Consider the following 11,935-nt stretch of genomic DNA (forward strand, 5'->3'; position numbering starts at 1 on the left):
GTTAGTGACACTCAACATTGTCACTAACGTTGGCCTAAGGTGCAATGTACCACGTTAACTCCCACGTTAACTTGGTTAACGTGGGAGCTAACGTAAGAGGCAAGGGTGGTCGACAACGTTAGTGACACCCAACATTGTCACTAACGTTGGAAGCAACCACAAAACTCCAAGGAGCCACGTTAACTTCCACGTTAACTAAGTTAACGTGGAAAGCTAACGATGATGAGTGAAAGATGAGCCAACGTTAGTGACACTCAACATTGTCATTAACGTTGGGGATGGCTAAGAATGGCCACGTTAGAAGCCACGTTAACCTAGTTAACATGGACTCTAACGTGAGACATAGGGGCACATTGGAACGTTAGTGACAATGTTGAATGTCACTAACGTTCTCGAAGGGTGGCAAGGCCACGTTAGAAGCCACGTTAACCTAGTTAACGTGGGCTCTAACGTGAGGCAAAGGGGCACATTGGAACGTTAGTGACAATGTTGAGTGTCACTAACGTTCTCGAAGGATGGCAAGGCCACGTTAGAAGCCACGTTAACCTAGTTAACGTGGGCTCTAACGTGAGGCAAAGGGGTACATTGGAACGTTAATGACAATGTTGAGTGTCACTAACGTTCTCGAACTCATACTTTCACTAAAACGTTAACACCCCTAACGTCCTGAGCTAAAGTCTCTGCCCACTTCACACTTTCTCTCTGCAAGTAAACCCAAGCCCAAATGAAGAAGAGAACTGCTTCAAACTCAAGATCTAAAGGCCCAAGACTTGAAGAACCAACTAGAAGCAGAGAAGAGTAGTATATATAGGAGTAGCTTTGAATTTTGGGGAGCTCTTCTGAACCTTGAAAGAGGAATGAAGAGATTAAGCTAGAAATGCTTTCTCATGCTGGATCAAATTGGGTTTGGATGGATATGTGACTATAATCTTCTCAATACTTGATTTGGGAAATGCATGTGGTATAATCAGTGACCACACTTCATCTCTTCTCATGAGCAATTGACCAAGGAATTGGCTATTGATCAAGATTTGAGAGATTGAATTGCAAGAAATTGTAATTCAATCAATTAAGATTGCCAAGGAGATCAATGAGTGCATTGATTGAGGAAGAGATGAAAATGATCTTGATCCGGAGAATTGCAACATCTCCTGCGCCCAATGAATTCCCCAATTCTGATCTCACCCATTCTCTTTAATTTCTGCATTTACTTTCATGAGCAAACACCCCATTCCCATTTACAATTCTGCAATTTACTTTCAGTCATTTACTTTCAGCACTTTAATTCTAGCATTTACTTTTTCTGTTATTTACATTTCTGCCATTTTAATTTCTGCAAATCTCAACCCAAATTCTGAATTCGCTCAACTAGAACTTTCTTCTAATTAAAGTTGCTTGATCAATCAATCCTTTTGGGATTCGACCTCACTCTATTGTGAGTTTTTACTTGACGACAAATTCGGTACACTTGCCGAAGGAAATTTGTCGAGAGACAGTTTCCACTTGCATCAAGATCCGGAAAGTCTAAACTTTATCCGTGGTATTCCGAGTAGGATCTGGGAAGTGGTGACTGTGACGAGCTTCAAACTCACAAATGTTGGGCGCAGTGACAGTGTACAAAAGGATCAATGGATCATATTCCAGCACGAGTGAGAATCGACAGATGATTAGCCGTACGAAATCCGCAGTTGGACCATTTTCACTAAGAGGACGGATGGTAGCCATTGACAACAGTGACCCACCAACACACAGCTTGCCATGGAAGGAGCCTTGCGTGCATGAAGGAGACAACAGTAGGAAAGTAGAGATTCAGAAGACAGAGCATCTCCAAAACATCAACCTGTTCTCCATTACTGCATAACAAGTATTATTCATTTCATCTCCCTTTACTTTTTACAAACAAAACTCTTTTCATTATTAATCTCCTGACTAAGGTTTACAAGATAACCCTAGATTGCTTCAAGCTGACAATCTCCGTGGGATCGACCTTTACTCACGTAAGGTATTACATGGACGACCCAGTGCACTTGCTGGTTAGTGGCACCGGAGTTGTGAAAAGTGTGAATCACAATTCCGTGCACCAGTGAGCAATCTGAATTCTCACCGAAGTAGCCAAACAATTTCCTACACCCATTCAATCGAGCTCTACACCACCTTTGTATTTCAACTTGGAGCATGCAACCATATCAAACCTTGCCTGACAACTCCTACCACTAACCATCTCCCTCTTACTCTTAATGCTACAAAGAGCTCTAAGTTGACCATTTGTCTCAGGTAAACCATATTCAAGTGGAATGAGAAAGCTAAGGGATATGAATTTTACCCACTTGAATGTTGTGAAGGATGATGGCGACTTAGGGGGAGGGGTCTCCAACAACTTTGGCAAGGTGATTTCAAGCTTCACTCCCATGTGTTCTTTCTTGATAACTTCCACCTCTTTGTAAGCTTCTTCAATTTCAACCTCTTCCTCTTAGTAGCTTTCTTCCAATTCAATCTCTTCTTCATTGCTTACCAAGGTCATGGGAGGTTGTGCTTCTTCCTCTTTAATTTTCATCTGTTGATCAACCTCTTCTAAGTCTTCAACCATGATATACCTTGGAGGTTGTACACCCTCATCAACATCAACATCAAACATCTTGGAAGGAGGCTCTATGACTTGACCTTCCCATGGAGGTTCCGCATCTCCTAAGTTCTCAACCACTTCCTCTTTAACTATTGCGGCTTCGTCCAATTGTTTTAGTATAAAATCGTACTCCTCGTTGATGATTTCCTTTCTATGACAACTCCCTTCAACTACTCTGTCATCTTCAAGGGTCTCTCCTACCTCCACAATTTGGGCCTCCTTTTGCTCCTCTAGAAATAAAGTTGCGTGTAACTGATCCATTGCGATTGCATCCCTAAGACGATCCCTTCTTTCTTGTTCCATGTCAATAACATCATTGGGATCATGTTGCTCTTGGATTGATAGATATGGGTATTCTTGCATGGAGGGTGGTGGTGCACTGAAGCTTGAGGGTTGAATATTGGAGGTGGAGGGATGGTCCCTGCGGGAATAAGATATTGGAGTTTAGAGGTGAGACCAATGAGATTAGAGATAAGTGTGTTGTTAATGGAGGCTGAAGTGGATAGGAGGGTTCATTTATTCGAATTCTCCTACTCCTCCGGAGATAAGGACAAAGAATCCAAGATAAAAGAAGATCGACATGGGGAAAAGATAAAAAAATACCATAATTATACCCCTCTTCAGGTATCCCTTGTGGATGTCTACAGAGAAGTATGCCATACTGAAAAGATACCTCTAGCTCGACCACTCAAAAGCAAAAGAGGAGGAGAAAATCAGGTAGAATATTGTGAATATCACCGAATTTATGGACATTCTACCAACGAATGTTTCGACCTAAAAAATATCGTAGAAAAACTGGTAAGAGAAGGAAAATTAGATCAGTACTTGGCAAGCCGAGCAGATGATCCAGAAAAAGAAGAAGGGACGAATATATCGGACAGGCAGAACGACCACCTCGTACACCCAAGAGACACGTCCACATGATTCACGGAGGATTTGCGGGAGGTGGGATCTCCAAATCATCTCGCAAAAAATATCTCAAAGAAGTATATCATGTTGAGGGAAGAGAGAAAACACCCGACATCCCCACAATTACTTTTACCAAAGAGGACACATCTGACATCATCCCAGGACACGACAATCCTAAGGTCATCACTATCGTATTGGCAAACACAATTCTCCACCGCACGCTAATAGACCAAGGAAGCTCCGCCGACATATTATTCAAAACTGCCTTCAACAAACTCGGCTTAGAAGAAAAAGAACTCAGAGCATATCCAAACAGCCTATTTGGACTAAGAGACACCCCAGTTCAACCCCTTGGATATGTCTCACTAAACACGACCTTTAGAAAAGGAAACCAGTCAAGAACACTAAAAATAGACTACATTGTGGTCGACGTAAGCTCAGCCTACAATGCCTTAATAGGTCGGACAACATTAAATCAGCTCGGCGCAATAGTCTTGATGGGCGGAATTCACTACCCTTTCCCAATAATATTGATGAATCTGCTCTTGGCAAGCGTACCAAAATTATCGTCAAGTATTAACCCACAATAGAGTGGGATCGTATCCACAAAGATTGGTAGATTTGAGCAATTTTAATTAATTGGTGAATTAGTCAAGCGCAACAGAATAAGTTGTAAGTGCAGAATTATAAATGGCAGAAACATAAATGGCAAAGGAATAAAAAAAGCAATAAAATGCAAAAATGGAAATAACAGGAATGTAAAGGGGAATGGGATTTTGCAGAATGTAAGTAAAGCTATAAAAGAATGGGAGAGATAAAAATGGGGAAATTCATTGAGATCAGGAGATATTGTCTCTTTGGATTAAATCCAGCTTATATCTTCTTCAATGATGCAACTCATTGACCTCTTGGCAATCATGATTGATTGAGCCCCAATCCCTTGGTGACTCAATCTCTCAAATCTTTATCAATAGCCAATTCCTTGGTCTAATTGCTTATGAAGAGAGATATGCTTGGTCACTGATTATACCACACATCATCATAGGTCCAGGTAGAAGGAGGATTGAATTCTCCATATCCAAATACCAAAACCCAGATTCTAGTCAAGTGTGAGAATGGATTTCTAGCATGGTTTCATGTTTCCTTTTCCAAGGTTCCCATGAAACCCATTTTCCATTCAATCTCTTTTCCAAGTTAATTGAACACTAAGCATGAAAATTGAAATTCCTTCTAGCAAATCAAAGAGAAAATGAAGAGAAGAAGAAATTCACTATCATTAATCCATCAAGTATAATTGAGCTCCTTCTCTCAATGAGAGGGAATTTAGCTACTCATAGCTCAGAGAGAAAGTACAAAAGATGGAAGAGATGAAGTGTGAAAACTAAAAAGTGAAATCCCAAAACTAAACTCTGTGACTTGCTAACCCCTTTTCCAATACTTCCAAGGGTATTTATATTATTCCTAGATCTAGAAAATAAAAGAAAATTATAAAAGTGAAAAGAAAATTACAATTTGGAGGGAAAAGAAACTCAACAAACGTGATCTTCCAGCTGGCGTGTGACTGGCACTCTTCTGGCGTGTCACGCTCCTTCTGTTTTTGATTTGATGTGCCACGCCTCTCCATTCAAGTGGCGTGGCACGCCGTCCTCTGTTTCACCCCTGGCATGCCACGCCTTCGAGCCTAAGTGGCACGCCCAGGACATTTTAAATGGCAAAGTAACCTGGCATGCCACGCCTTCGAGCCAAAGTGGCACGCCCAAGGTCACTTCCCTTATCTTTATGCTTTTGGAGATTTGTACTAGTGTGGCACACCCAGGGTCTGGCGTGCCACGCCCTTCTTAAAGCTTCACCCCCTTGCCGGTGTGCCACGCCTCGTCATCCAAGTGGCACGCCTGAGTTCATTAGCTCATCTTCTTCCTCTCTGGAAAATACTACCAGCGTGCCACGCCATGAGACTGGCGTGTCACGCCCTTCATTTGCTTCATCTTCTTGCTGGCATGCCACGCCTTATCTCCCAAGTGGCATGCCTGAGTCCACTGGCCCTTTAATTCCTCTTCTGGAAAACACTACTAGCGTGCCACGTCATGAGACTGGCATGTCACGTCCTTCATTTGCCATGGTCCCAGAGGTTGGCGTGCCACGCCTGGATGTTCAAGTGGCTCGCCAAAGTGAGATGATTGAGCTGGCGTGCCACGCCTTCGATACAAAGTGGCACGCCCAGCTTTATTTGGCCTCCTTAGGTGCTGGTGTGCCACGCCTCATCACTCAAGTGGCACGCCTTAGTGAGAGTTCTTGAGCTGGCATGCCATGCCTTCGATACCAAGTGGCACGCCCAGCTTTTGCACTATCTCTTTGTTCACTGGCGTACCACGCCTTGTTGCTCAAGTGGCACGCCCATTCACTTGTGGGCCTCATAAGCTTGGTGTGCCACGCCTTGGTCCTCAAGTGGCACGCCCAAGTGAACTCTGGGGCTAGCATGCCACGCCTTCGACACAAAGTGGAACGCCATAGTGATGGTTCTTTTAGTAACGAATTGGTGTGCCACGCCCTGCTTCTAGCGTGCCACGCCCCTTTGATGGTCTTCAATTTTTCTCTCTGAAATGTTGTACCAGTGTGCCACGCCCAGCTTCTAGCGTGCCATTCCAATGCATCTTTATGGCGTCTGTTCCAAGTGGCACGCCTGCTTCACACGCCCCACTTGTTTTGCTATTTTTTCCCATTTTTGATGTCTTTTCCACCTTAAATCCAGCACAAACTCATTTAAAAGCAACGTACTATGATATTCATCAATTAAGGCATGAATTGCAATGATCAAATGAGATTATGCCTCTTTTATGGTCCTTTTTATGCAAAAAAAGGTGTAGATGATGTAAGTCATCAAGTCTCGACTCCACATCTATGCATGAAGTTCCCGATTGCAGAAGGAATAGCTACAATAAAAGCAGACCAGAAGATGGCGCGCCGCTACTACAACGAAAGTTTTAACCTCAAAGGCGGAAGAGAAGAATTCCACACCATCGAACTCGGTGGAGCTCAGAGGCGGGAAGAACTCCGCCCACAACTCGAAGGTGAAGTAGAAAAAGTCCAAATCGGATATATCCCAGACCAAACAACCAATATCGGCACAATCCTAAAAGGGGACATAAAAGAATCACTTGTACAGTTCTTGCGAGATAATGTCAACCTCTTTGGATGGAAGGCTGCAGGCATGCCAGGCTTAGACCGCAAATTAATGTGCCACAAGCTAGCAGTCTACCCAAGATTTTGGCCAGTACAATAAAAACGTAGAAAGCTCGGACCTGAATGATCCCAAGCTGTGGAAGAGCAGGTACAAGCCCTACTAGAGGCAGGATTCATAAGAGAAGTCACGTACCCACTATGGCTGGCCAACGCTGTCTTGGTGAAAAAATCGAATTGGAAGTTGCGGATGTGCACCGACTACACTGATCTCGACAAAGCCTGCCCAAAAGATCCTTATCCACTCCTAAGTATCGACGCTCTGGTAGATGCCTCCTTCGGATATAAATACCTCTCGTTTATGGACGCATATTCGGGATACAATCAAATCCCGATGTACCCACCCGACCAAGAAAAAACCTCGTTCTTAACCCTAAAAGCAAACTACTGCTACATCGTCATGCCTTTTGGACTAAAAAATGCAGGAGCTACCTATCAGAGATTAATGAATAAGATATTCACGGATCACATCGGAAAAATCATGGAAGTATATGTGGACGACATGTTAATAAAGACACAAAGTGAAAAGACGCTACTGTCCGACCTCACCCAAGTATTCGACACTATAAGAAGGCATGGCATGCGACTTAATCCTACAAAATGAACATTCGCAGTAGAAGCGGGCAAGTTCTTGGGTTTTATGCTCACACAAAGAAGAATCGAGGCAAATCCGGATAAATGCCGGGCCATACTTGACATGAAGAGCCCGACTTGTGTCAAGGAAGTACAACAACTCAATGGAAAGAGGTTCGAACGGGCAACGGAGTGCGAGCAGGCCTTCCAAGATTTCAAAAAATTCCTGGGGCAGCCACCTATCCTGACTCGGCCTCTGGAAGGAGAACCACTTATATTGTATCTCACAGTAGGAAGTCGGGCAGTAGCCTCAGCATTAGTCCGAGAAGACGACAATGGGCAACAACCTGTATACTTCATCAACAAAGCATTACAAGGATCCGAGCTGAACTACCAAAAAATAGAAAAATTCGCCTATGCTCTTATACTAACCTCTCAATGGCTCCGTCCATATTTCCAAGCTCACATCATTAAGGTTCGGACCAACCAACCCATAAAAGGGATTTTGCAGAAAACGGACCTAACAGGCAGAATTTTGCAATGGGCAGTCGAGTTGTCCGAATTCGACCTTCAATATGAAGCCCGAACAGCCATCAAATCACAATATCTAGCCGACTTCGTTGCAGAATTTACAGACACTCCGAAAATTCCTACAGAATAGAATATTTATGTGGACTGTTCCTCAAACAAAACGGGAAGCGGCACATGCGTTATCATAGAAAGCGACCAGGGAACCCAAATCAAACTTTTCCTCAAATCTGGGTTCCCTACCTCAAATAACCAAGTCGAGTATGAGGCACTACTGGCTGGTTTGAAGCTAGCTAAGGAGGTTGGAGCTCAAAAGCTCATCATCTTCAGTGACTCACAGGTAGTCACCTCACAAATAGTAGGGAGCTACCAAGCCAAAGATCCCACCATGAAAAATTACTTGGACAAAACCAGGGAGCAACTCAGACAACTCGGGGAATATGAGGTCTGCCACATACCCCGAGAACAGAACGCCCGAGAAGATGCACTCTCAAAATTAGCCAGCACCAAACCAGGGGATAACAATAAAAGCTTCATCCAAGAAACGCTGCAAAATCCGTCAATCACAGAAGAAGAAAAAGTCCTAGCCATAATAAGTCAGGATCAAGGATGGATGACTCCCATAATTAACTACCTCAAAACAGAAACGCTCCCTGCAGATGGAAAGGAGGCAAAGAGGTTAAAACAGGAGGTACAATATTACACTATCATAAATAATACTCTATACAAAAGAGGGATCTCAATACCATTGTTAAAATGTGTGCCGACTTCTAACACAAAGGAATTCTTAGAAGAAGTACACAGTGGCATCTGTGGCAATCATCTCGGGGCACAGGCACTCGCCAAAAAAGTACTCCGGACAGGATTTTATTGGCCAACTCTACAAAAAGAAGCCACATAATTCGTAAAGACATGTCTACCACGTCAGAAACATGCCAACTTCCACATCGCCCCACCAGAGAACGACCATTTGCAAAATTGGGACTCGACCTTGGCCATTTGCAAAATTGGGACTCGACCTTCTCGGACCTTTCCCTCAGGGAACGGGACAAGTCAAATTCCTCATAGTAGGGATAGACTATTTCACAAAGTGGATCGAAGCAGAACCCCTAGATCACGCCACCGTACCGCTCAAAGAAGTCAAAAATTCCTATATAGAAACATTGTCACAAGGTTTGGGGTTCCATACTCCATCACCACAGACAACGGTACTCAATTTACAGATACGGGCTTTAGAATATTGGCGGCCGATTTGAACATAAAACACCAATTTACGTCTGTCGAACACCCTCAGGCCAATGGACAAGCAGAAGCTGCCAACAAAGTCATATTGGCCGGGCTAAAATGAAGATTACAGGATGCAAAGGGAGCTTGGGCCGAAGAGCTCCCACAAGTCCTATGGGCATATCGAACAACGCCACATTCCACCACAAAGGAATCCCCTTTCAGATTAGCTTACGGGATGGAGGCAATGATCCCAATAGAGGTCAAAGAGGGGTCGCCCAGAGTGATCCATTATAGTGAAGAGGCCAATTCCCAACTTCAAAGGGAAGAACTCGACCTACTTCCAGAAATTCGAGAAAGAGCTCGAATCAGGGAAGAGGCATTAAAACGTCGAATGGCTTCAAGATGCAATCAAAAGGTAGTACCGCGAGGTTTTACCGAGAACGACCTCATCCTAATCTAAAATGATATCGAAACAACTCGACCCAGAGGGGGAAAGCTGACAACAAATTGGAAAGGACCCTACCGAGTCAAAGAAGTACTGGGAAAGGGCTACTACAGACTGTCCGAGCTTGAAGGGCGAGAGCTTCCCAAGTCATGGCACGCCTGCAACCTAAGAAGATACTACAGTTAGAGGTAATAAAGATCTTAGGATAAGGTACACCCTTTTTCCTGGAAAGGTTTTTTAATGAGCTGCCAAGCCAAGATCTACAAATTTGCTCGACCTAAAGGGATAAAACTCCCACATGTATATATATGCATTTTTCTTCTGAATAAAGTTTTTTAGATTTCCTACAAATTCTCAATAAGCATTAGTCTGAAACGCTAAATAATTCATCGCCCGATTATAAAGCTATAATATCGGTAGAAAGTGAAGATCAAATACACTGTCCAACCACAATAAAGACCAAAAAGGATGAAAACCAAATTCATCAAAAGGTCAACCGAACAAGGATCAAACCTGACTTCGACAAAATCGGCAAAGATGAAAAAGCGACAAAACAGAATAATACAAGAAGTTATCTAAAGTGATCCATAGAAAGGACCTGATGAGGTCTTAATAAAATGGGTTGCTAAAAATAACTTAAAAGACAGGCCGACGTAGAGAAGTCGGACCAGTCGACCACAATAACCAAAGTTATAAAAAGTCAATCCCTGGAAAAAGGCCTGGCCTGCCCTAAAAAAGAGGATTACTAAAAATAACTTAGAAGGACCGACGCAAAGAAGTCGGCCCCAAAATCAGAAAGTTATAAAAAGTAATCCCTGAAATAGACCTGATAAAGGTCCAAGAAAAAGGATTACTAAAAATAACTTAGAAGGGACCAACGCAAAGAAGTCATCCCCAAAATTAGAAAGTTATAAAACGTAATCCCTGAAAGAGACCAAACAAAGGTCCAAGAAAGAGGATTACTAAAAATAACTTAGAAAGGACCGACGCAAAGAAGTCGGCCCCCAAAATCAGAAAGTTATAAAAAAGGTAATCGCTGAAAGAGACCTGACAAAGGTCCAAGAAAGATGATTACCAGAAATAACTCATAAGGGACCGACATGATGAGGTCGGCCCCCCACAAACAAGTTATAAAAAGCAATCCCTAAAGGAAACCTGACAAAGGTCCAAAAAGAGGATTACTAGAAATAACTTGAAACCGAAGTAAGGAAGTCGACATACAAGTTGGACCCAAACATCCACAACCTCAAAAAGAATCAAGCCATAAGTATGAAAATACAAGGGTAATCCAAAGAGGTCGGGCAATAAGGTTCCAACACTCTTAAAACCTAAAAAGGTACCAGACAGATGCAGACAAATGTGTCATAAAAGGCACAAGTTATAATAATAACAAACTCAAGAGGCCACCGAAATCAGCCCCAAGAGCTCGAAAAATTCTTTGTTTTTAATTGCTAGATAAGCAACTAGGAAAGTAGCAGAAAGTCAGAACCACCATTTACACAATATAAAAAATTCAAAAAGACCACAGGCCGGGCTATCTACAGAAACATTCAGAATAATCATTGAGGATCCAAAGGCTTCTCAACAACATCAACACGGGGTGAAGGAGGACGACTCTGAAGAGGCACCGCATCCACTGTCCCATCATCCCGGTTCAAGATTTGACAATCAGGTTTTGACTCAGGATGACCACCCTCAGCTGAAGGAGTTAAAGAGGTCAGCGCAACAGAGGTTTTTGTGGCAGGCATTGAAGGAGGGACGACCTCATCATCATCAAGGTCATCAGGAACAATTTTACCGTCTTTCACGACGTTGTCCAAGCTGAAGAGAGTAAGGTTGAGCTCGAGTGCAAGAACCCGAACCTGCTCCTTCAGGTTCTCATAAGCAGCATTTATACTGTGATGAGCGGATAATTTATACACTTTTTGGCATTGTTTTTAGTATGTTTTTAGTATGTTTTAGTTAGTTTTTATTATATTTTTATTAGTTTTTATTTAAAAATCATTTTTCTAGACTTTACTATGAGTTTGTATGTTTTTCTGTGATTTCAGGTATTTTCTGGCTGAAATTGAGAGACCTGAGCAAAAATCTGATTCTTCTGGGATTTCAGGTATTTTCTGGCTGAAATTGAGGGACCTGAGCAAAAATCTGATTCAGAGGCTGAAAAAGGACTGCAGATGCTGTTGGATTCTAACCTCCCTACACTCGAAGTGGATTTTCTGGAGCTACAAAAGCCCAATTAGCGCGCTCTCAATTGCGTTGGAAAGTAGACATCCTGGGCTTTCCAGAAATATATAATAGTCCATACTTTGCCCGAGATTTGATGGCCCAAACTGGCGTTCCAAATCAGCTCAAGACTGCCCGGTGTTAAACGCCGGAACTGGCACAAAAGT

This window comes from Arachis duranensis, chromosome 5 (assembly GCF_000817695.3).
Source record: "Arachis duranensis cultivar V14167 chromosome 5, aradu.V14167.gnm2.J7QH, whole genome shotgun sequence".
NCBI classification, from domain to species: Eukaryota; Viridiplantae; Streptophyta; class Magnoliopsida; order Fabales; family Fabaceae; genus Arachis; species Arachis duranensis.